Source organism: Cricetulus griseus, chromosome 3 (assembly GCF_003668045.3).
Source record: "Cricetulus griseus strain 17A/GY chromosome 3, alternate assembly CriGri-PICRH-1.0, whole genome shotgun sequence".
NCBI classification, from domain to species: Eukaryota; Metazoa; Chordata; class Mammalia; order Rodentia; family Cricetidae; genus Cricetulus; species Cricetulus griseus.
The window spans coordinates 81,530,493-81,556,212 of record NC_048596.1 but is presented as its reverse complement, the minus strand read 5'-3'; positions in this window follow the sequence as shown (position 1 = coordinate 81,556,212).

The window sequence follows — 25,720 nt, the reverse complement described above, 5'->3', positions numbered from 1 at the left end:
TGTGTACTAACAAATCTGCCTTTGGGATCAATCTGTGAGTCCACACATAGATTTGCCTATGTATGTGGAAGTCCAGAGAATGGGGTTTTTCATTAGCCTCGACCAACTAATCCAGGGATCCACCCGTTACCACCTCTCCAGCATAGGGTTTCAGGAGCACAGGCCATTCCTGACTTTAAGAAATAAGTATGATCTTGGGCCCTTATGCTTATATAGCAAGCGCTTTACTAACCGAGCCCTTTCCCTAGCTTTCCATAATCCGTGCTCTTCTTTAGGTATCTTTGGTAGGGCTCCTGTTGTGTTACTCTTCAGGGGTCTCATGAGATCTGAAACAAGATCCCTGACTTCCAGGGACTCAGAGATGGCCTGTTGGTGGAAATGGCCAGGATAGACAGAGAGGTGGGCAGGCTGTCAGCCTGTTTGGGACACAGGGATTTTGAAGATGCTTTTGAACCGTCTTCCCCACACTGCCCCAGGGCTGCCTCATCCATAATTGGTATAACTGGTTTTCCTGCAGATGAGAAGAGACTAGACAAGGTCCAGACAGCTCCCCATCACACCCTGGCCCTCGGAGCACACATCTCTCCTCTCCCTTTATCGGATCAAAGTCTTCCATCAAGCTGTCTGGTTCAGTCTTATTCAATTAAATTTTTTAATCCAATTTAACCCATGCATTCATCTTCTTTGAAATCTGAGAGACGACAGCATCCGCTAGAAACTCAGAGCAAATGGCTGAATTAGCTTTCAGAGAAGACTCAATGCGACTGTTTCTGCCCAGAGACCCACAGGCTCTTTGGGGGCAGCTGGATCTCGAAGGAAGTTGGCTGAGGTAGAGGAGGTGCTGAAGCCTCCCTTTTCTGGGGGTATTGAAGGGGCAGATGGCTGGGCACCTGAGGGTACAGACCCCAGAGCCTCAGCATCGGCAGTAAGAATCGGTTGAGGTGATATTGAGCATTGGGCCTGAAGCTCCATGCCTCAGTTTCCCCATCTGCAAGAAAAGAATGATTACAACAGTATTTCTTCATCTCCTAGGGCTGTAGGGAGGATGAAATTCGCTCCTTTTCTGTGGAACACACAGAGTGCTACCTAACACATGTGCTGGCGAGGTCAGGATTAGTAGGCCCTTTAATGCTGTTTGACTAACAGCCTATCTACACAGCACCCAGGAACCATGCCAAACTCACGGCTCGGGGGGAGTCAAAGCAAGGAGTCTGGCTGAAGCCGTCCAGCCCATCGCACAGCAAAGCAAACAGTCAGTCCCACTAGGCAATTAATTTGTCTCACAGTTGTTTGAGAATGGTATTGGGTTTAGGTGCTGGATGAAGAAACTGAGAGAGGAAATGCCAGTAAAACTCGGAACCAGCCTGCAAGGGGAACTTGGAACCATCTATGAGGTTTTCTTTAAATACTGAGTTTTCATCTTTTCAGTTGGTGTCACACTTTATTGTGTCCCATTTGTCTGTGTCCAACCTAGTGACATGTGACAGTAACCATGCAGAGAAGCATGACAATGAAATCCAGATCTTGGGAGTTGGACCTCCTGGGTTCACTTGTCTTGTCACTTGTCCTCAGGCACCATAGGCATGCTTGACTTCGCATGTTTGGTTTTGTATCTGTAAGAGGAGATGACTGTAACTGTTTGATACACTAGTACTTGCCCACACCTCACAGGGCTGTTTCAGGCCTAAAGGTTCATTTATGTGAAGAGCCGAGAGTGTCTGATAAAGGCTAATTAAGTCTTAGTGACCAGGGTCAAACTCTAGGTGCCCTGTACAGTGTTTTGCCACATTTGGACCTAGCCAGGCTCTTTGGGCAGTGGTGAAGGGATTTGCAAATCCCCCAGGCACATCCTTATCTAGGCTAAGTCTTGCTCCTCAGGGGGTGCTTAGGGAAAGTGCAACTGGGGACAATGTCCCTTTGAGATGCACACCAGTCCTTCAGTTTATCGAATGCCTACTGTGTGGGTATTGGTCCAACTGCATGAAGTCATTTATTTTGAAACTGTGTATTAGGAGCTTTCCCAAACTTGTTCTTACCGAGATGAGGCTCCTGTGGAGGATTGCATCTGACTTGTGTCTGTGGTCCAGTTTATTCAGGTTCTGGTGTGTGACCTGAGGTCTGAGTAAAAGGCTACCTTCACCCCGGAGATTTTTTTTCCAAGCAAGATCACATGTGTCCCAGACTGGCCTCAAACTTGCAATGTAACCAAGGATAGCCTTGAACATCTGATTTTCCTGGCTCCACCTCTTGAATGCTGGGATTGCAGGCCATCTGCCACAAGCCTAATTTATTCACTGCTTCGGATCACTGCCGGCTTTGTGCATGCCAGGCAAGGGTTCTACCAATGGAACCATATTTCCAGTCCTGCTTTGGGATGTAATATGAATTAAGTTTCATTCATCATGAGAAGTGCAGGATGAGCTGAGCAGTTTCGAAGGGCACGTTGTGATGGAAGTGGAGCCAGCAGTGGAGAGTCCTCTCCAGAAGCTGATGGGAATACTGGGTTCCACTCTCCCTAAACCCTGAGGGAAAGTGGCAGACAGATCCAGACCACAGCACTAGAGGCAAGGCTTATGCACAAAGATCTGAACAACTGTGAGCATGCCCAGGAGGTGGCAGTGTCATCTGTATCAGATATGTGACTTCAGGAAAGGTCATGTGTATCTGAGTACCCAAGGCACCCAAGGCAAGTGTGAGCAGGAAGAGTTTAAATATTTCCAAATGACTTTGTCTGTGACCCTGGTCCTAAGGAAGGAATTCTTTGAGAATCATTTGCTGAGTTTAATTTTCTCTCTGCTGAAGGGGGAAGTAGGAAAGGCAGAGGGTAAATGGGATTCAAATCTGACTTAGTTTGGACAAGCTACTTGGCCTCTCCTGCCTCAGTTTCTTCAATTATATACAGGAAGCACTAGTCTCTTTGTCACTTTCTGCATCTCTGTCTGTCCCTGTTGGTCTGCCTGTCTTTCTGTCTGCCTCTCTGTCTCACACACACCCCTTATCTTGCTGTCCCCCATCCCCGAGTATGGCATTTGACTCCTCCCACCCCCTCCTTGAGTTTACTGTTCCCTATTCTGAACTTGCAGTTCCACTTAGGCCATGGAGTGAGATAGCCCTCATGTTCTGGACTCTTTTTCAAACTCTCTGGCACCTCAGCTGCCTCATCTGTTGTTTTTTGTTTGTTTTCCTTTTGAACAGGGTCTCTATGTAGCCCATGTTGGCCTTGAACTCAGAGATCAGCCTGCCTCTGCTTCCCGTGCTGGGATTAAAGGCCCATGCTACCAATCCCAGCCCTTATCTGCCACAAGAATCAGTAACAACACGGGTCCCTTTGCATCGTAAGAACATAACATGTTCGGCCATGGGGATCCTTCTTATTGGCTTTGTTCCTCTTTCCCCCTCTGAACTCCCACTTTCTTTAAGCTAGTACCCTGACTCTGGACAGTAGGGGAAAGATTGGAAGGGCTGGACCTGGGAAGCCATCCAAGATTCCTTATCCTTTATTATGTTGGCTATTGTTCAGTACAAGGAAACTGGGTGAATGCTACTTAGCTAAGTGTGTTTAGCACAATGGTAGATCTGTGCCCAGATCCCAACACTCCCTACCCCCACGTCAGTCTTCTCTGGACTCTGGAGCACATCTGAATTGTCTGGAGACACTTTTGGTTGTCACTGTTCTGGAGAGGAAGAGGCTGTGGCTGGATTAGGGTTTAAGCATCCTACAAAAAAGCACACACCGTAAAGACAGACCCAGGCCCAAGTGTCAGTGATGTCACCAGTAAGGCATCCTGTTCATCAGGCTCATTTAAAGTCACATGACTCTAAATGAATGATGTCTGACACATCTGGAGCATTGTCTGTGTGCCAGTCACCACTGGAACAGGTTTTCTTGTATAAACTCCCCGAATTTTCACGGTAACCCTGGAAGTTGATCATAAGAGTACATCCATCGACAGCCAAAGGAAGTGTGGCACAGAAAGTTAAAATAACATGTCACACAGCCATAAAGTGCCAGAGTGTAGATCTGAACTCGGGTAGCCAGTCTGCTCCAGAATACAAATCATTCACCTTTACCCTTTGCTGGCATCCGAGAAGGAGGGGATGAGCTTTAGGAATAGGCTTGTGTCCTTTCTCACTAACAACTTATCATTTATCATTTTGTCTGCCCAACATCCCTCCTTTCTTTTGGGGACACTCCACCCTCAGCCTGTTCCAGGTCCTGCCATGTTCCTTTTGTTAGGCAGCTATTCTACCTCAGTTATCACTTTGAGGTACTGGCAGGGATGAGCAATTCAGGTCTCTCCCTGCTAGTTGTATCTGATTGGCCTAAGGATGAGTATATATCCCCTAGCTGGACCAATCAGAATCCTTCCCTGGATTCTCTTTGAGCTGGATAAAAAATAGCACAGTAGCTCTCTTCTGGGGTAGAGGTATGGAGAGTATGCTAAAAACCACAGGTATGCATGAGGAGGAGGGCAAGGAGGAGGGAGGCAGGGAGAGAGAGGGGAGAGAATTTACATACAGAACCCTCCCACCTAAAGATACTACTCTGTCTTTCCTGGGAGAGGTGAGGCCTTCTCTATGTGAGTCCCCTTCTGATATGCTGGCTTCAACTTCCTCCTGTATGCTTTCATCAGCTTCTCTGTATTTGTTGTGCTGTGTCTTGGTGTGAAATTAATTTTAGCTATTCTACTCAGGATTTGGCTTCCTTCTTGACATGAATGCAATGTCTTTCAAAAATCTGGAAAATTTTTGCTTTTTGAAAACAACTCTCTTCAATTCTTCTCTTTGTTCTCATCACTGAAATATTTTTAGATCTTGGAGTATCTCATTTTTATCTATCATCCTATCTATCATCTATCTGTCTATCTATCTATCTATCTATCTATCTATCTATCTATCATATCTGTCATCTATATACCTATGTATGTATCTATCATATGTCATCTATGAACCTATGTATGTATATATCTATCATATCTGTCATCTATGTACCTATGTATGTATGTATCTATCATATCTGTCATCTAGGTACCTATGTATGTATGTATGTATGTATGTATCAACCAATCTATCTGTCACTACATTACTGTGGTGTGTGTTTGTGTGGCATGTGGCATATGTGGATGTGTGTCCTTGAGCATGTTCTGATCTAGAGGAGGACTTTGGGCATCGTCCAGTGTTATTCTCCTTCTTATTCACTTGACACAGGTCTCTCACCGAACCTGGAGACAGACTGGTGACCAGAAAGTCCCAGAGAGCCTTCTGCCTCCATCTTCACAGTGTTGGGGTTACAGGCATATGCATGACAACACCAGGCCTTTTCCATGGGTGCTGGGCATCTGAAGCCAGGTCCTTATGCTTTGCTGAGCCATTTCTCCAGATCTACATTTTTCTCTCTCCAAGCAGAAGGCTCCCAAGTTAAGGGACAGATGCAGCCTGGGTAGATGACACTCTTCACCTGCCTCATTTCCTTCTCTCAAGGAGCTGACCTTCACAGTATTGACTTTCACAGTTTCTGTCTGCAGCTATGTGTATCTGTCCTGCAGGGTGCATGCTTTGTATTTGCGGTTGCCCTTGTACTTCGATGGACTGTGTGGCACAGCAAATCCTTAGGTCATGGACTCCTGGGGTCTGGGGTGATGGGGCCTCTCAAAGTCCTTGTTTGGAGGTACCCTTTTGCAATTCTGCTGAGTATTAGCTTTTTGTCTATTTGTTGTTGTTGTTTTTTGAGACAGGGTCTTACTCTGACCCCAGGCTGGCTTGAAACTCACTGTGTAACCTAGGCAGGCCTCAAACCCACAATAATCCTCTTGTGTCATCCTCCTTTGTGCTGGGATTATAGGCAAGGGCCACTTTGCCTCACTGCCATACATTTACAGATGGATATAACCTGTCCTTACAACCACCCTGCAAGATTTTCCGTCCCTGCCTCCCTCCCTCTGTCCTTTTTTGTTGTTGTTGTTGTGTGTTTGTGTATGTGCGATGGTGTGCTGCATGTGTGATCTGGCGGGTGAGTATGGCTGTGTGTCCATATCAGATGTCTTCCTTTATTGCTCTGTCTTTTCCCTAAGACAGGGTCTCTTACTGAACTCATTGTTTTGCCTGGTAGGTGAACTCCTAGGATCTGCATGTCTTTGTCTCCTAATGCTGGAATTAAAAATGAATGCAGCCATAACTGGCTTTTTATGTGGGTGCTGAGGGTTCAAACTCAGGTCCTCATACTTGCAGAGCAAGTACTCTTGTACACTGACCCGACTCCGCAGCCCCCAGGCTTCAACTCTTCTTGCTTTGTTTCCTACCATAGTGCCTGGGTATGGGGACATACAGGAGAGGTTAGCTATCCATGTCTTGTCCTACTCTTGTACAGGGGATGCAGTGAGGTGGTAGATTCAGCCCTCGGGAGATTCTGAGTGTCCACTCTACGTTGGCGAGGCCACCCACAGCACAGCTTTCGAAGTGCCTGGAGCACTCAGCCACATTAGCTCATTGGCAGGCCTCACAAATGGCTGGTCTGGAGACTTTGGTGGGATTTGAGGGCTCAAGAGTAAACAGGGGAGCAGACAGAAATGCGTAGGCTTTGGTCCTGAGGGACAGTGTACCTTTCTGTTTTAGGGTGGGTTGAGTGCCCTCTCCATGTTTATCAGGCATTTGTGTACTCTACACATTGTGTTTTAAAGCAGGGAACTTGGAGAGAAACAGACTGAGAAAATGAGTGGAAGGAAGTGATTTAGGGAGGAGTAAAGATGAGCAGAAAGCTTGTTTCCATACAGGACAAGGTCTTGAACAGAAGACACAAATTATCTTGCCTAATTCTCTGAGTACTAGGAGAGGGTTAAGTGGCTTCACCGGTGTATCACACAGCTAAAAGAGGCAGAGGATGGATTGGAACCTGAACATTCACTATGAAACTTTGGTTCTTTCCTCTATAAAGTGTGGGTCAGACCACACGGCTCCCTCTCACAAGAGACTCATTCCCACCAAGGGTGATGCGCAGGTGTACACACTCACCCAGGAGCTGGTGAGCTCTGCACTGCATACGGCTGTAAGCAGAGGAGAAACAGGAGGCTGAAGGACCATTTGTGCTGATAAATTGATTTTTTATGTCCTCGTGCTGCTGGGCTACAAGAAATGAGGCAGGTCCACTGCTGCTTGGGGAGTCTCTGGGGAGATTTTTGGAAGCTCCTGTTGCCAAGGCAACCCAGTCAACCTCTGGAAGCACGACGTCCTGTACACACTCCAGTCTACCCAGTCCCAGCTGGTTGTCTGGACCAGCCTTTCTTGTCATCCTTGCTGGCAAGAGAAGAGGTGGAGTTGAGCAGTAAACTGCAGGGCTTCCCCCGTGCTGGGCAATTTATCCTGCACACACACTCACTTCTGTCTTTCCAGGGGTGGGATAAGGGTGGAGTCCTTGAGGCATAAAGATTACAAGATCTGGCCTCCCACAGCCTCTCCTTCACTCACTTACAAACTCTACCTGCAGCCCAGGGTCTTTGCACTTGATGTGTACCCCTTCACCCCCATTGGGTAGGCTTAGTCTTCTCTCACCAGATGAGTTCATTCCAGCTTTCCTTCTGTGTTTGCAGACAAGCTACATACTCTGTTTTCTTTTAAGTTAACACTGGCTTAAAAATAATTTTAGTTTTGAGATTATGACTTCTCCCTTTCTTTTACTCCAACAACCCCCCCATGTACTCCAACCTTGCTCTTTTTCAAATCCATGGCCTCTTTTTAAATATTGTTTACACACACACACACACACACACACACACACAGACAGACACATATGTGCAAATATATACATTACTACAATACACATATATACATACATCTATATATGTATACCTACATCTCCATCTATATCTGTATCTACATCTCCTGTTCAGTCTGTATAATGCTACTTGTTTGTATCTGTTTTTAGGACTGATCACTTGGTGCTGGCTAATAGTTGGTGTGCTCTTCCCTAAGGAAGACCATTTTTCCTGCTCTCAGCATTCCTTAGTTGCCTGCTCTTTGTGTAGGGTCGAGGCCTCCTGAGCTTTCTCCCTCCACATTAGCATGTATAATGGTGTCATGCTTGTTCAGGTCATATTTAGGCAGCTATGATGGTGAGACTTCATAGCTACATCTTCTGGCATTTCTAGGAGATACATCAGGAAGTCTCCTGTTCCTCCGGCTCTTACAATCCTTTTGCCCCTTCCTCTTCAATGGTTCCCGAGCCTTAGATGTAGGGGTTGTGTTGCATTGTATCCATTGGGATGTGGTCTCCATTGCAAAGAGGTTTCCTTGATGAGAGGGAGGACTACTCTTCTCTGTTGGTGTAAAGATATTTAGAATGCAGTTAGAGATCAATGCTGTCATAGTGAAATGGTGGTTAATAGGTTCTCCAAGATCAGTGACACCATTAGTCCTTGGTAGTTGGCAAGGTTTCTAGTTCTAAGTATACTCTCTTCTTTTTAAGTGCACCTTAAGTCCAACTAGAGAGCTGTTGGTTACCACCAAGATATGTGTGCCACTACTGCATCCTTAGGGTTATTGTGCCATGTTGGTCATTGTTGGGGTCCACGGATTTCATAACTGGGTAGACTCTTGTTTGCATCTCTCCTTTGGAAGCTTTCATGGCACTTTCTGATACCATGAAAATGAGTCATAAGGAAGGAGGTGTTCAAGTCAAGTCCAGCTGAGGTTTTCTGGGCCCATAGTCCTTCAACTGTGATAACAAGAGCCTATGTTCTGAGAGTCTTTTGGACAACCATGACTAATAACTCAAAAGAGCCCTTCTTATGCCTGGTGTTTTTTTTTTTTTCTTCTTTTTTTTGTTTGATAGACTGTTTGCTCAGATGGGAATTTGTTTAAAAAATATATGTATATTTATACACTAATTTACACATATTATGAGTATTTTTATATAGTGTGATTCCTTATGACTTATTCAGACATTTTTACAGTCATTTTACCCTCCTTCCTCCTTCTGTATTTATCTCCCTCCCCACCCCTAATTAGAGCTCCTCCCATGTACTTCCCCTTTTCTCTTTCAGATCTCTTGTACTCTGCTGTTCCCCTCTCCATTGTTTCCTTGACTCCCTGCCTATCCTGGTTTCTGTAGTTACTCCAGGTTATATATTCACATTTGAGGTTTGGAGCTAGGAACTGCAGATGAAAGAGAACGTGCACTTTCTGGGATTGGGTTGCCTCATTCAGTATGATCTTTTCTCATCCTTTCACCCAGCTAGATGCTGGAGAAAGATGTACAGACATGCTCCATTCCTACCAAACCTTTCACTAAATACTGTTCTTTATCAAGGACTGGCTCCATCTAGAGACTTGCCTAGCATGCACAGAGCTCTAAGCTCCACCCCAGCCCAGTAAGAAATAAATTACATCTCCATGTACTTTGTGAATGTTAGTGTAAATTGCCAACTTGACCTAATCTAGAGTCACCTGGAAAAGAAGTCTCAATGAGGACTCATCTAGGGCAGATTGGCCTAAGTGTGTGCTTGTGGGGGATTTCCTTAATTGGGCTGAGGTGGGAAGACCCACCCTAAATGTGGCAACACCATTTCATGGGCCAGGTTCTGGAGTGAATGAAAGGGAGAGAGGGAGCAGAGCACCCATACATTAACTCAATGTCCTCTGATGGTCTCTCACACAATGTATTAATTCATTGTCCTCTGACGGGCACTCACATGACGACAGGCACTTACACAGTGCATTAGCTCACTGTCCTCTACTCTTGACTATGGATATGGTGTTTAGCAGCTTCAAGTTTCTATTGCCTCAGCTTTTCTGCAGTGATGCACAGCAACACAGAACTGTGAGCCAAATGAACAGTTTCCTATTTAAGTTACTTTTTTCAGAGTTTTTTTTTAAAATCATAGCACCAAAACCCTCCCACTTCCCCCCAAAAAACAAGACACCATCATCTCTGCAGTTCTTCCTGTGTTTGCTATTTCTTTTTTAACTTTTAAAAATTTATTTTTTGGGCCAGGTGGTGGTGGCACACACTTTAATCCCAGTACTTGGGAGGCAGAAGCAGGTGGGTCTCTGTGAGTTCAAGACCAGCCTGGTCTAAAAGAGCTAGTTCCAGGACAGCCTCCAAAGCCACAGAGAAGCCCTGCCTCAATCCCCTCCCAAAATATTTTTTTTACATCCCAACCCCAGTTCCCCCTCTCTCTTCTCCTTCTGCTCCCCCACTTAACCCCACCCCACCTCCCATCTGCTCCTTGGAGAAGGTAAGGCCTTCCCTAGGAAGTCTACTAAGTCTGTTCCTTCATTTAGTTGAGGCAGGACCAAGGCACCTCTCCATCTCTGCACCCTGTGTCTAGACTGGGCAGGTATCTCTCCATATAGAATGGGCTCCACTAAGTCAGTTTTCACATTAGAGTTAGATCTTGGACCCATGCCAGTGGCCTCAATATTACCCCAGCAGCACCATTGCCACCTATATGAAGGGAGTCTAGTTTGGTTTTATGCAGGTTCCCCATTTGTCAGACCTGAGTCAGTGATTTCTCACTAACTCGGGTCAGCTGATTCTATGGGTTTCCCCATCATGGTCTTAACTCCTTTGTTCTATTGTACTCCAGGAGCTTGGCCCATTGGTTAGTTGTAGATTTCTGAATCTGCTTCCATCTAGCTTCTCTGGGGTTGTGGATTGTAGGCTGGCTATCTTTTGCTTAATGTCTGGTATTCACTTATGAGTGAGTACATACTATATTTGTCTTTCTGGTTTTGGGGCACCTCACTCAGGATGTTTTTTTCTAGTTCTGTTCATTTGCCTTTAAATTTTAGGATGTGTTTGCTGTTCCTAATGTACATTTTTTTTTGAGGCAGGGTTTCTCTGTGTAGCTCTGGTTGTCCTGGAGATCACTCTGTAGACAGGCTGGCCTTGAACTCACAGAGATCCACCAGCTTCTGCCTCCCAAGTCCTGGGATTAAAGACATGCACCACCATGCCTGGCTCCTAATGTACAATGGATTTTACTATTTTGATTGTTTAACTATTTTTCTTGCTTATTGTCTTGCTCACTATGACAGCCTCCCACTGGTCTCCAACGCTTGATACTTTTACCCTTTTGAAATCCCTTCTCATTGAGTACCTTGCTGATAGTCAACAAAATCTGACCATGCGGATTGGAACTCTGTTATTAGGCTGTGACTTCCCTCTTCTATTGCCTTCTCAGATGGCATGCTTTGAGGAAGCAATTAACCACATGGAAGGATACCCATGACCACCCTTGGTGGTCAATACTCAGGTCAGAATTGAAGCTGAGCCTAGCAACCCTTGAGGAACTGAATCCCATCAATAACAATGTGAGGTTGAAAGCAAACATATCTGTCCTTAGTTAAACCTTAGCTAGGACTCCAGTTTCATGTACCATCTTAACTGTGGCTTGTAACAAATTCTTAAGCAGAGAAACTGGCCATATCCTGGCTAGATTCCTCGAGTCACAGAATTGTGAGATAATGATTATGGGATGCTTTGAGGAGGGAAGTTTTGTGCTAATGTGTGGCATGGCAACACATGATCAAATTATTGTCTCCCACATGTGAGCTTCATACTCATTAAGTTGGCCCATCACCTTAGTGCTCCAAATCCAATGGGCCCATTGACCTTGCATAAAAAGCTTGCTGCTCCAGCCCCAAGTCCTCAGAAGACCCCATGCTTGGATGGCCACCTGCTTTCAGTGAGTATCTACACATTTTTAGGAACTCATTTTGTGTAGGACCAATGGATCTGGTTGGAGGGAGACTGCAGAGGTTCACTTTAGTTCATAGTTTTTGTGTGCAGTCTGTTGTGGAGGAGAAGGCATAGTGGTGAGAGTGACTCTAACTATGGTAGCAAGAGCATGATGTAGCCAGTCACATTGTGTCCACAGTCAATAATCCGAGAGAGATGAATGCTCAAGCTCAGCTCTCTGTCTCCAGGACTCCAGCCCGTGGGATGGTGCCAACCACATTCGGGTTGGGTCTTCCTTCAATAAAATGTGTGAATGTGTACATGTGAGAACACCAGCATTCACCTAACACACTGCACATGTAAAGGTCAGAGGACAATAGAACTTGTCAGTCCTCACTTCTCCACTTTGTTGAAGACATAGTCTTTTGGTCATTGCAAGCCCAATATCAGCTGACTCAGTGCAAGCCTAGCGTTAGCTGACTTGGAAGCTTCTGGAGTCTCCTGTCTCTGCCTTCCGTTTTCCACTCGAGAGCATTCTGGGACTGTAGATTTCTGTGATACTGTGTCCAAACTCAGGTATCCAGGCTTGAACAGAAAGCACTTTACTCTCTGAACTGCTCCCCAGCCTAGTATCACTGTCTGAAAGCACTGAATTTGGGGAATTGGGGGTTGCTACACAGCCGTGAGCAGCCAATAGAATACTTAATGGCACCTGCTCTTCTTATTTCCCATTTTTCTTTCTTCCCCGGGGAGATGGTATCAGTTTTTAAGTGATAACACCACCTTTTCTCATCTACCCTTTCCAATGTTTTTATTGTAACATAAACTTTATACCACAGTTCTTGAGGACTGAAGCTTTTGAAACCATTAAAGAGAAACAACTATCTTGCTCATATATAGCAGAAACCTTGGCTTTTGAAATCATTGTCAGGTGCCAAGTCTTTGCAAACTCTTTTTTTTGAAAGTCCAAAGCTAAGCCCTGTCTTTTATTTTCTGAGCACTCTTGAAGCAGCAGCCTGCCCAGAGGTGTGCAGAGTGTTGTGGTGTGGGAAGTAAGGTGCAGGATGGGGTCTCGGGAGCACTGGAGTGCACTGGGTCATCTACTACAATATTATCTCTTGTCAGTGATGGTAGCACATACCTTTGATCCCAGCACACGGGAGGCAGAGGCAGGCAGATCTCTGTGAGTTTGAGGCCAGCCTGGTCTATAAAGCGAGTTCAAGACAGCCAGGGCTACAGAGAAATCCTGTCTTGGGAGGTGAGGGGACAAAAAAAAAAAACCAACAAAAAAGAAGATATCTACTAATTTTGCTAATGTTGTTGCAGTTCTCCAGTGTGGAAGATCACCTTCCATTATATTCTTAAAAATCAAATTAAATCCATTCCAGTTCAGTTCTGAGTACCATGTCACAGTAGTGGTGGGAAAACAGACCTCAGCTAGGATCAGGATAACCTCTCCAGCACCGTTCTTGACCCCTGGGGAGCACTGCTAAGACCTTAGTCACACCAATATCTTCAGAGCATTTGCCAGGTTGGGACTCACACGGCCTCTGCTGGGATGTACATTATCTAAGCCACCGTGGGCCAAACAGTCCCTGTTGCAATTATTCAGTTTTGTCTTTGCACTTTAAATGGAATCACAGATAAATTTACATATTTATAGTCATAGCTGTGTTGCAATAAAATTTTATTGACATAAACAGGCCCTAGCAGGTCATACAGTGTATTGACTCTAATAACTATAAGTCTCTTGAATACTTGTGAATTTCTCATTCTAACTCAAGTTGGGGTTCTTAACATCTGCCAAAGATAGAACCTTGATTTAATGATATTCTCTTCCTCTTCCTCCTCCTCCTCCTCCTCCTCCTCCTCCTCCTTCTCCTTCTTCTTCTTCTGCATGGGGTCTAGAGAGCACTTGTCATTATCTTAGTTTGGGCCACCTCAGAATGCCATCTGCATACAGACACCAAGCTACTGTCCTGGTCTCTCACTTTCCAAATTCTCCTTCAGGCAAATATCTCCCTTTTTTTCTTTGATTTGTCCTGCCATAGGGTCAGATCTGAAATATTTCCCCAAATGGTCCATGTGTGAGACATTTACTTTTCAGCATAGAGATACTGGTGAGGTGAGACCTTTAAGAAGTGGGGCCTAGAGGGACAGTTTCTGGACATCAGGAGCATGTTGTTGAAGAGGAGAGTAGTACTGTCTCTCCTCCCTCCTCTCCCAGGAGACAAAGAGCTTCTTCTGTCACACGTTCCCACTGCGAGGTTCTGCCTTACCAGAGGTTCAGACTGTCCTCGGATTGAAGCCTCTGAAACCACGAGCCAAACTAGCACTTTCTTCTGTGTAATTTGATAAACTAGCATTTTCTTATAGTAACAGAAAGATGATACATTTCCTTCACACAAAAGCCCTATATGGTCACAAGCACGTTTGCCAAGTAGCAAAGTAGTTGGGAGGAGACTGTCTGTATCAAAATGAAGAAAATGCTTATGTTCTGAACTGATACCAATGGCACAGAGAACTGTCTAATTAACCCCCGAGGTCAGAGTGTCATATTCAGAACCTGTACCCACACCTCTCTGGATCTTTTTTTCACCTTGTTGATTAAACCTTTCTCATTCTTCCTGTTTATGAATGCATACATCTTACTGGTACTGTGCATCTCCATTTGATGTGTGAGTTACAGGCAGTCAGAATTGCTCCCCACCACGGTAGAGTTGCTAAAATGAGCAGGAACTTTGGGCACTATGGTGCTAAATAAGCTACTGAGAACAACTCCAGGTGCTCCACCACCAGGCCCTTGGCAGGATGCACTTTCTTAATTTGAGAAACATCTACAGGGTACTTGCAAGGGACAGACACTAAGTTGAATGACAGTGTCTCTCTTACAGTCCTCCTTGATTCCTTGCTTCTCTGGATGTGTGGATTGTAGGCTGGTAATCATTTGCTCTATGTCTAATATCCATATATGAGTGAGTACATACAATGCTTGTCTTTCTGTGACTGGGTTACCTCATTCAGGATGGTTTCTTCTAGTTCCATCCACTTGCCTGCAAATTTCAATATTTCATCGGTTTTTTTTCCACTTAGTAGTACTCCATTGTGTAAATGTACCACATTTTCTCCATCCATTCTGCAGTTGAGGGGCATCTAGGTTGCTTCCAGGTTCTAGCTATTACAAATAATGCTGCTATGAACATAGTTGAACAGATGTCCTTGTTTTATGAATGTGCATCCTTGGGTATATGCCTAAGAGTGGAATTGCTAGATCTTGAGGTTCCCATTTTTTGGAGAAACCGCCATTCTGACTTCCAAAGTGGCTGCACAAGTTTGCACTCCCACCATCAACGGAGAAGCATTCCCCTTTCTCCAATCCTCTCCAGCATAAGCTGTAGTTGGTGTTTTTGATTTTAGCCTTTCTAACAAGTGTAAGATGGTATCTCAGAGTTGTTCTGATTTGCATTTCCCTGATGGCTAAGGATGTTGAGCAATTTCTTAAGTGTCTTTCAGCCATATTAGATTCCTCTATTGGGAATTGTCTATTTAGTTTTGTACCCCACTTTTCAATTGAATTATTTGGTGTTTATGGTGACTAGATTCTTGAATTCTTTGTATATTTTGGAGATCATCCCTCTGTCTGATGTGGGGTTGGCGAAGATCTTTTCCCAGGCTGTGGGCTGCTGTTTTGTCTTGCTGACTGTGTCTTTTGCCTTACAGAAGCTTCTCAGTTTCAGAAGGTCCCATTTATTAATCTTGTCAATCTCAGTGTCTGTGCTACGTGTAGTATGTTCAGGAAGTGGTCTTCTGTGTCAATTCATTCAAGGGTCCCTCCTACTTTCTCTTCTAAGAGGTTCTGTGTGGCAGATTTATGTTGAGGTCTTTGATCCGTTTGGACTTAAGTTTTGTGCATGATGATAGATATGGATCTATCTGTAATCTTCTACATGTCCACATCCAGTTATGCCAGTACCATTTGTTGAAGATGCATTCTATTTTCCATTGTATAACTTCAGCTTCTTCGTCAAAGATCAGGTGTTTATAGGTGTGTGGGTTAATATCAGGGTATTCAATTCAATTCCATTGGTCTACCAGTCTGTTTTGTGCCAATACCAAGCTGTTTTCATTACTATGTCTCTATAGAACAACTTGAAGTCAGGGATGGTGATGCCTCCTGAAGTTCCTTTATTGTACAGGGTTGTTTTGGCTATCCTGAGTCTTTAGTTTTTCCATATAAAGTTGATTATTGTCCTTTCAAAGTCTGTGAAGAATTGTGCTGGGATTTTTATAGGGATTGCATTGAATCTGTAGATTGCCTTTGGTAAGATTGCCATTTTTATTATGTTGATCCTACCTATCCAAGAGCATGGGAGATCTTTCCATTTTCTGGTATCTTCTTTAATTTCCTTCTTTATTGACTCAAAATTCTTCTCATACAGGTCTTTCACCTGTTTGGTTAGAGTTAACCCGAGATAATTTACGTTGTTTGTGGCTATTGTAAAGGTTGATGTTTCTCTGATTTCTTTTTCAGCCACTTTATTGTCTATATATTATAGGGTTACTGATTTTTTAAAACCTCTACTCCACAAAATTGGGAAATTTAAAGGAAATGGACAATTTTCTGGATAGGTATCACTTACCAAAATTAAATCAAGAACAGATGAGCAATTTAAATAGACCTATGACCCCTAGACACAGTCATCAAAAGTCTCCCAACCAAAAAAATCCCAGGGCCAGATGGTTTCAGTGCAAAATTCTATCAGAAATTCAAAGAAGAGCTAATACCAGTACTCCTCAAATTGTTCCACACAACAGAATCAGAAGGATCATTACAAAACTCTTTTTACAAGGCTACAATTACCTTGGCAGCCAAACCACACAAAGACACACCTAAGACAGAGAACTACAGACAAATCTCCCTTATGAGCATTGATGCAAAAATATACAATAAAATACTGGCAAATCAAATCCAAGGACACATCAGAAAAATCATCCATCATGATCAAATAGGCTTCATCCCAGTGATACAGGAATGGTTCAACATATGAAAATCCATCAATGTAATCCACTACATAAACGATCTGAAAAGGAAAAACCACATGATCATCTCACTAGATGCTGAAAAAGCCTTCGACAAAATTCAACACCCCTTCATGATAAAGGTCTTGAAGAGATCAGGGATAACAGAACATACCTAAACATAACAAACACAATACACAGCAAAAAGACAGCCAACATCAAACTAAATGGAGAGAAACTCAATGCGATTCCTCTAAGATCAGGAACAAGACAAGGTTGTCCACTCTCTTCATATCTCTTCAATATTGTACCTGGAGTTCTAGCTAGAACAATAAGACATCAAAAGGAGATAAAGGAGATACAGATTGGAAAGGAAGAAGTCAAACTGTCACTATTTGCAGATGATATGATAGTTTACACAAGTGACCTGAAGAATTCTACCAGGGAACTCCTACAGCTGATAAACCCTTTTGTTTTGTTTTGTTTTGTTTTGAGCAACAGAAAGCAATGAGTGGTGGCTGTCATCTGGCTGGTGTGACCATCATTGGTTTAAGCCATGTTAAAGCACAGCAATGATGGCTGTCATGTTTTTTTGTGGCATAAAGAAAAGTCATCCATCATAAACACACGAAGGCCATTTGGAGAAGAGCCAAAACAAGAGGCCACCCGTCATGTTTCCTATATTCTACCCAGTCCCCTGCTAACCCTTCTAGCCATGTGATTGACTTGAATTCTATTTGCCAACAAATATCCAACAGACATAATCAACTTGAATTTCCCATGACTCACAACCAAATGATAAGCTCATGGCCCTTAATTTCTAAAAATGAATCAGTACCAATTCTACCTTCATCTGTTCCTCTTTGATTGAGGCCATTATGAATTATCTGTTGAGTACCAAAAGATCTCTCAAATATGATTTATATGAGATGTCTGAGATAGTTCTTGTCCCAAATTTTAGTTTTTGCTATAAGTGGATTGCAAAGACCTTGGAAAAACAGGTGAGGTGCTCAAATATAATAATACAAAAACCATCTTCACAGTGATAGTATAAATGAATTGTGAAGTAAAGGGTGTTATGTAATGCTACCACCTAGTATTAGTAAAACAAAAATGAGTGCCCCTTTGTCATAATATGTGGTGCAGAGCTCTTAGTAGAACCAAAATTACATCAAGTTATCAAATGTAATACAAAGTCTATAAGGTTGAGGCTATAGTTCAGTTGGTAAATTGCTACTGTACATGAAACCCTGGGCTCAGTCTCCAGCACAGCATAACTGGGCATGGTAAAATACCTGTAATCCCAGCACTAAGGAAGTACAGGAGGATCAGAAGTTCAAGGTTACCCTTGGCTACATAGGGAGTTTGAGGCCAGCTTTACTAACATGAGAGCCTGTTTCAAAAATATGGGGTTTTCTGATATTTATAAATTCATTTTTCTCCTTGTGATCCACAAAGACCCTGGGTCTCCTGCTGTTTGTTCTGTGGTGCTAGGAATTGAACACAGGGTCTTATACATGCTAGGCAAGCACTCTACCATTGAGCTTTAGCTCCCATGCAAATTTTGGTTCTGTTTTAAAGGATTTCATTAGTAGAATGACCCCAGTCCAAATTATCTTTGAAGGATAGGGTCTTAAATAGGCAATTAGCAGATGAGGTGTGAGGAGAATGTCAGGGTCTCCTTCTGGGACACCCTCTAATGGGGTCATTTGATATGAAGTTCCACAGTTTCTCTTCATGGTGCTCTCGTCTGGCTGGAGGACTCAAACCTCTCCAATCAATCATTCACTATGGCCAAAGCCAGCAAGAGAAAGATTCAGCCAGGCACTATTGTATGATTCACTCCCTCTTTTACCCAGGTGACTCAGGAGAATATCTGGCAGCCCCTACAGTTACTGCTACTAATGAGGCATCTTTGTCCCTTGGTACCTTCCTCAAGAGTAAGGATTGAGACACTTCTATGTGGATAGAGCAGTGGCTCAGTGGTTAAGAGCACTGGTTGCTCTGTCAGAGGACCTGGGTTCAGTTACCAGTTACCTATATGGTGGCTCACAACCAAGTGTAATTCCAGTTCCTGGGGATCCAATGCCCTTCTAACCTCCATAGGCACCATATATTCATGCAGAATACACACACACACACACACACACACACACACACACACACACACACAGGCAGGCAAAACACTCACACAAAAAGTAGATATTTTAAAAAAAACTTGTTCTGTAAATAAAGAGATAATAGATACTCCAGACTTTGAATGCCACTGGATTGCTATTATAACTACTCAAACTTACATGACTATATCTACATATGAGCATGGCTGTGTGCCGATAAAACTTTACTAACAAATACAAGTGGTGGGCTTGATTGGGTCAGAGGAAAATGTTATTGTTTGTAGATCCTTGTACTAGGCATTTTAGGGGAAGAGGCTGCAGATGCCCTTCCATGACCTCTGATCATAAAGGTGCCACTTCTTTGACCTATGTTTCCCAGGATTCTGAAGTTAGTTGACAAGAAACTACAAAATAGGAAGAAGCCAAGCCAGGACATCACCCCGGACATGTGAGCTTATGCAGCAACAGTTCTGAGGCCCCGGCCTCCACCAGACAAGACTGCCATGAGTCCACAAGCACTGGAATCTGACAAAACTTCTCCCCCTCTCTTCCTCCCGCCCTCTCTCCTCCAAGCTCAACCTAGAATTGGTCCCCTGAGTTGGCCAGATTCACAGTCTTCCAGACTGCTAATGGTTAGCTTCCCCAGACCTCCCATTTCATGTGACCAATCTCTATCTAAAGTCCCTTTGATCTCAAAAGCTTGGAGACAGTTTGGGTTTTATTTCCTCTCCTTTGGCCCAGAGCTAACCTAGAAGGCAGTGGTTGTGTTTTTGCTTTCTGAAAGCAAACAGTGCTGAAAAAACATTTCTGGCTGGGCCTGAGCAGGTTTTAAAGATGATGGCCTTTCCTGGCTCTATTGGAAGAAATAATGAGGTTAGCAGAAAAAGCACTTTGCTTTGAGAGTGAACCTTTCAGCAGTATTCGACCTGAGCTGATGGATTGTGTGTGCACGGATGGCATAAGCTTAGAGGTGTGTGTGCGGAAAGTGGAGTGTGTGGTGTGAGCATGGATGGCGTGTGCATGGAAGGCAGATGGTGTATATACGAGAAGTGGATGGGGTGCGCATGGAAACAGATTAGTTTGCATGAATGGCATGTGCTTGGAAAGCAGATGCTGTGTTCCTGGAAAGCAGATGGTGTGTGTGTGTGTGCGCGTGTATGTAAACCTGATGGTTTGTACATGAGAAGTGAATGGTATGTGCATAGCAACCAGGTAGAGTTTATGCGGATAGTAAGTGCACAGACAAAAGATGGTGTGCGCATGGAAAGCAGATAAGTGTGAACGGGTGGCGTGCACATAGATAAAAGATGTGGTGTGCGTGGACAGTAAACGGCAAATGCATGAAAAGTGAATGATGTGTTCTTGGAAAAGTAAATGGTACATGTGTGGAAAGACAAATACTCACAAAAAGTAGGTGGCACATACATGAAAGCAGATGGTGTATGTATGGAAGGTAGATGGTCTGTGCATCAAACACAAATGGATCACGCATGGAAATCACATGACATGTCCACGAAAAGCTGATAGTGTCCATAGAGAGCAAACTAGAATGTGCATGCAGTGCAGATGGCATGTGCCCAGAGAGCAGGTGACGTTTGCATAGATATTAGGAAAACAAGAAGAAAAGACCATGTGTGCATGCATTGTATGTGCATGTGAAGCAGATGTCTGTGTACCCACATGTATTATCGGCTGTCTGTGTGCATGGAAAACAGATGGCAGGTGTACAGAAGGCAGATGGAATTAACATGGATGGTGTGCACATAGAAAAAAGGTGGAGTGCACATAGAAAGTGTATGGTGCGTTCCTGGAAAACACACGGCCTCTACATCAAATCTGGGTGCCGCATACATGAAAAGATTGCGAGTGCATGGAAGCAGGTGCTGTATACTTGGAGGCAGATGGTGTGTATTCGTGGAAATAATGCTGTGTACATGGAGGCAAATGGTGTGTGCATGGAGTCAGATGATATGTACATGGAAATAGAAATAGGTGGTGTGCTGATGGAGACAGATGGCCTTGTGAGTCAAAATCAGATGGTGAATGTATAGAAAGCGATGATGCATACATGGAATGCGGGTGATGTGTCAATGGAAAACAGCTCTCCCTGTCAGTTGCCATAGGTGGAAGAGAAGGCGGAGTTGGGATACAAATGGAAATGGTGGTGAAGGCACCCTTCCATGTGTGACTGTGTGGATACTCACCCAAACCACATTCTGAACAATGCAAACCATAGTAAGTATGATAAAGCTGCATGTCACACAGTAACATTAAGGAGATGGTAATACATATATAGAAATCTAACTACTTTGGTATTTTCCAAACTTGCTCATCAAATCTACTGATTCCTGGGATCTGTCCTGATTTTATTGACACCGAGAACAAACTGAGAAACTGCATTTTCATGAACATCCAAGTGATCTCAGACAAGCTGGGGACAAACTGTCATGACATCTTCTCTCACAGCATAACTGTGAAGCACAATCTCTTATGCTCATATGGGAAAAGCCAAAGCACAGAGAAGCCACAGTGCTTCAGGGCACCACACAGCTGGGGATTGACAACGTTCACCTCAAACTCAAACCTGTTTGTCTCCAAATTCCAGAATGTGTGTTTCACTGGAGTGCCACATATGAAGAGCCGTATTCCTTTCAGATATCTTTATCTACTCAATATGAGCCCGTGAGGTTAAGTACTACTCCGGGAATAACTAGGGTTGAAATAAGGATTTGAACCCAGATCTCCCACCTCTTGCCTCTTCTCTCTCCCACTCTCCTCAGTCCTTGCTTCTCCAGTGTTCATGCTGCTTGCCTGAACGTTCACATCTTTTTCCAACACTTACTGCAATATGGGCTAGCAGGGCTTTTGAGAGGCCCTCCCTCTCTGAGTCTGTGCCCAGGTGCAGGAGGCAAAGCAAACCAAAAGAGAATGTGTCCGATTTAGATTCTACCCAGGGCATAGGTGACCACCTTGGATCTTCATAGGTCAATCAAGGAGATGCTAGCAGGAGTCTGTCTTCATTATAACTAGTTAGACTCCAATAAGAAGGCATAGTGTGGGACATTTCTCAGAGTTCTAGAGACTAGAAGTGGGAGATCAGGGTACTAGCAACCAACATGACTAGATTCTAGTGAAGACCCTTGTGGTTTATATGTGCCCCTTAAAAGCTCATGGGGGTGGGCACTAGTGCGATTGCTCAGTTAAAACCCTTTCCATATTCAAGAGGAGCAGAATTTGGGTCCCTAACACCTGCATAAAAACCCAAGTGGATGTGATGACCTGCCTACAATCCTGTCACAAAAGAGACTGAGACAAGGGATCCCTGGGGCAAACTAGCACACTAGATGAATCAAACTGATGAACTAAATCAAAAGACTCTGCCTCAGTAAACAAGAGAGAGTGGTTGAGGAAGATACCTGACATCAATTTTGTCACACAAGCACACATGTGCACATGCACTCGTACACATGTGCCTACACATGCAAACCCCAATACACACACTTTTGTATAGCATTTTTTTCTGAATTGAAACATCCCATCCTAAAGGGAATCATTAAGACCTGGGAAGTAAACAACTCAAAAGTCTCAGGAAGTCCCTGAAACCAGACTTACAAGGATCTTCCCTTCCCAGTAGTTATATAAGAAGTAAAGACTTCTAAGAAGACTTTCCAAACTATAGAGATTCCTACAAGCCAAGCAGGGATCTCTGGGGTTCCAACTTTCATCAACTGTCACCCATGCTGGGGTGGACTTTAGATGATGCAGCTGCTTTGGGTTCATCCAAGTACCTATAAGTAATCTCAATAAACTCCCTGAGTTGGACTTCGGTGCTATTGTTACTTTGACCTGTCATTAGTTCTCTTATCTGGGATGAGTACACATTTTTCTTGCCTCCCCAGAAATAGTGTCCAACAACAATAACAACACACACACACACACACACACACACACACACACACACACACACACAGAGGCACACAGGATTCTTATATATTTTGCTCTATATTCTGCTATTTGTGCAGGGTATGATGTAAAGGTCCCTCTCTGCTCCAGTGCCATCATCAGCCAGGATAGAGTGCAACTCAAGGAGGTTGAAGGGATCATTTTCAAGGTGGTGCATGCATCTAGTTGGGAGGCTGATTCTCATGTTAGCAGAAAGCTCAGTTGGTGCTATGGTCAGGGACAAGGGTTTTTCCCTGGCAATGGGAATTCTCCATGGGATGTGTGAATTTCTGTATGGAACCATGGGGTCTAGGAACTTCTTGGTGCTTCTTGATTTCTTTCCTCTCCCCCAGACACTTCTTCCCCACCCATCCAGCTTCATATTCTTTCTCTACCTCCCCCATTTAAAATACAAAAGAGAAGAAACAAAAAAGAGAAAAAGACCCACCAAGCCAAACAAAGAAGCACATAACATGGTGTTCATTTTGTGTTGGCTACAAGGGCTTCCCTTGAGTGTAATTGATATACCCAGTGTCACTCCATTGGGGAAAATGGACTTTTCATCTACCAGTAGCTATCAGTTGCAATTGACGTCTTCATTATGCGTGGGACTTTGTGTCCACTTCATTTTCTCTGTGCTGGAATTTGTCAGACTTGAACTTGTGTGGGTCTTGTCATGGTCTCTGAGAATTCATATGTACATCAACCCTGTTGTATTTGGAGAACACTGTTTCATTACACCCACACCTTCATACAGGTGGTAGTAAGCCGTCCTACATGGGTGCTGGGAACCTAACTGGAGTCCCCTGAAAGAGCAGCAAGTACTCTTAATCACTGAGCCATCTCTCCAGCCCTCCACATGCTCTTAAGACACCACATCTGCTGAGTGTCAGGCTTTGTTTCTCCACTTGGGATCTGAACAGTGAGGTTTACTACATCCAGATAGGAAGCGGGGTTCTGGCAAAGGATAAAACTGTTATAATGATCTCCAACAGCAGGGTGGGGTTGATGAGGCTCATGAATTCCAAGATTTAGTCATTTAAAGGCCACATATTTTCACCTTTGTTTCTTTGAACCTTTGCTCCCGAAACCCTGGGGATCAGAAAGCATTAAGAAGTCCTTGTGACGCTGCTGAGGAGTAAGTGAAGTGATTAAAGACAAGAACAGATAAGGCATAGAACTTCTTAGCAGAGAGACCAAAGACCAGAGAGTCCTCTAGGAAGAAAAATTTAGCTATGAGAGAGTATAACATACTGTATTTTTGCCTGCCTTCTAAAATGGCAAGCCTCCTGTGCATCGGTGACAAAGGAGATGCAGACTGGAAGGACTTGAGGAGAGAAGGGGGGAGTGAGGTGGGGGTTTGTGCAGTGAGTCTCCAGAGGTGCAGACAAGTGTAATTTCAGAATTCCCAGCTTCATAAGGCCCTGTCTTCCTTGAGCCTTTGTAGAGCTGAGGGTTGTCTTGGGGACAGACACAGTTTAATCCTTCTTGAATGTGAGGCAGAGCCACAAAATTGAGAGCTGAAAAATGATGGACATTTGAACATTGCTGTCCAATTTTGCCAAGGCTGCATCAGCTCTGCAAGCATACAAGTACTTGGCATCCCTCACCAGGCTTCCCCTCGAGTGTCATTAGCTTCCCAAAAGGAGCAGCTGCTCCAAAGCCCTTCGCCCCAGCAACCAAGTGCCTGCTCTCACGCCTGCCCAGCTCCCTGAGCCTTGGAGGCAATTGTCTTATCCTGAGCCTAGCTCAGAGGCATTGCAATGACTTCTCTTGGCATCCAAAAGGCCCCGAACATCCAAGCTAAACGTGGTGTGGGGAAGGTGCTCCCAGGTCTTAAAGCTCACCTCACATGCAGGGACTTCCTTAGTAAGACCACCTTCCCTGTGCTGGAAGAACCCGTGATGCTGAATGGACAGACTTCTGGAAGGCTGAACTCTGCTCAGAGCTGGTCCTGGGTTTCTATGTTAACCCCAGCTCATGCTTTCCTGTTTTCACAGCTGTTCCCATAATGCCTCTTTGCTGTGGGGGCAGGATAGTCTAGAGTGGTGCACCTCAAACTTTAGTATTCAAAGGATACCTCAGGGTCACGTTAGTTTAACACAGCAAGTTTCAGTGTGACTCAAGACTACACTTTAATGGAATTATTTTTATCTTGGTGATTTTTGCATGCATATGTACCATGTAACACTTTAAACTTTCTATTTTTATTATTTTTTGGTGGTGCTGGTGCTGGGTTCCAATCCTGTGGATACTAACTAATGCTCTCTCCATGAACTACATGCATGGTGTCTATGCTTTTGAGATAGGGGCTCATATAGTCCATACTGGCTTCAAACTTGCCATCCTTCTGCTTTGCTTCTCCAGTGCCCCCCACCTCACTCTGTAAATTTTTGTACTCCAGGTGCCTGGGGAGAGTAGAATCAGGTCATTCTTCTGTAACCAGCTGATTTCATCCAGTGTGATGGCTTCAAGGTTTGTCTATGTTGACATGTGCAACAGGGGTTGCTTCCTTTAAATAAACAGAATAATTATATCCCACTGAATACCTATCCTTTTCGTATTTAGAATAATGCTGCTGAGTACATGGATGTGTGAGGTTCTGCTCTTTGTTTTGTGCTGGGGATAGAGTCCGCCCAAGCCCCTAGACTTTGCATTCTAAACACTCCAGGAGATGCTGCCAATGCTGGTTTTGGACCTCACTCTGCATAACCAGGGCCCAGTGGTTAAGAGACTGGGTCCTGGATTCTGAGTTATTCTTATTCCTAGATCTTGAGTTGTTTGTTAGATGGACAGTTAACTAGTGGATAATGGGTGAATAACTTAAGGCACTGGCCTTAGTCTCCTGTTCTATAAATGAGGATAGTGTGTGTGTGTGTGTGTGTGTGTGTGTGTGTGTGTGTGTGTGTAGGTCAGAGGAAGATGTCAGGTGTTTTTCCCTGTCACTCTGCCTTGTCCCCTTGAGGCA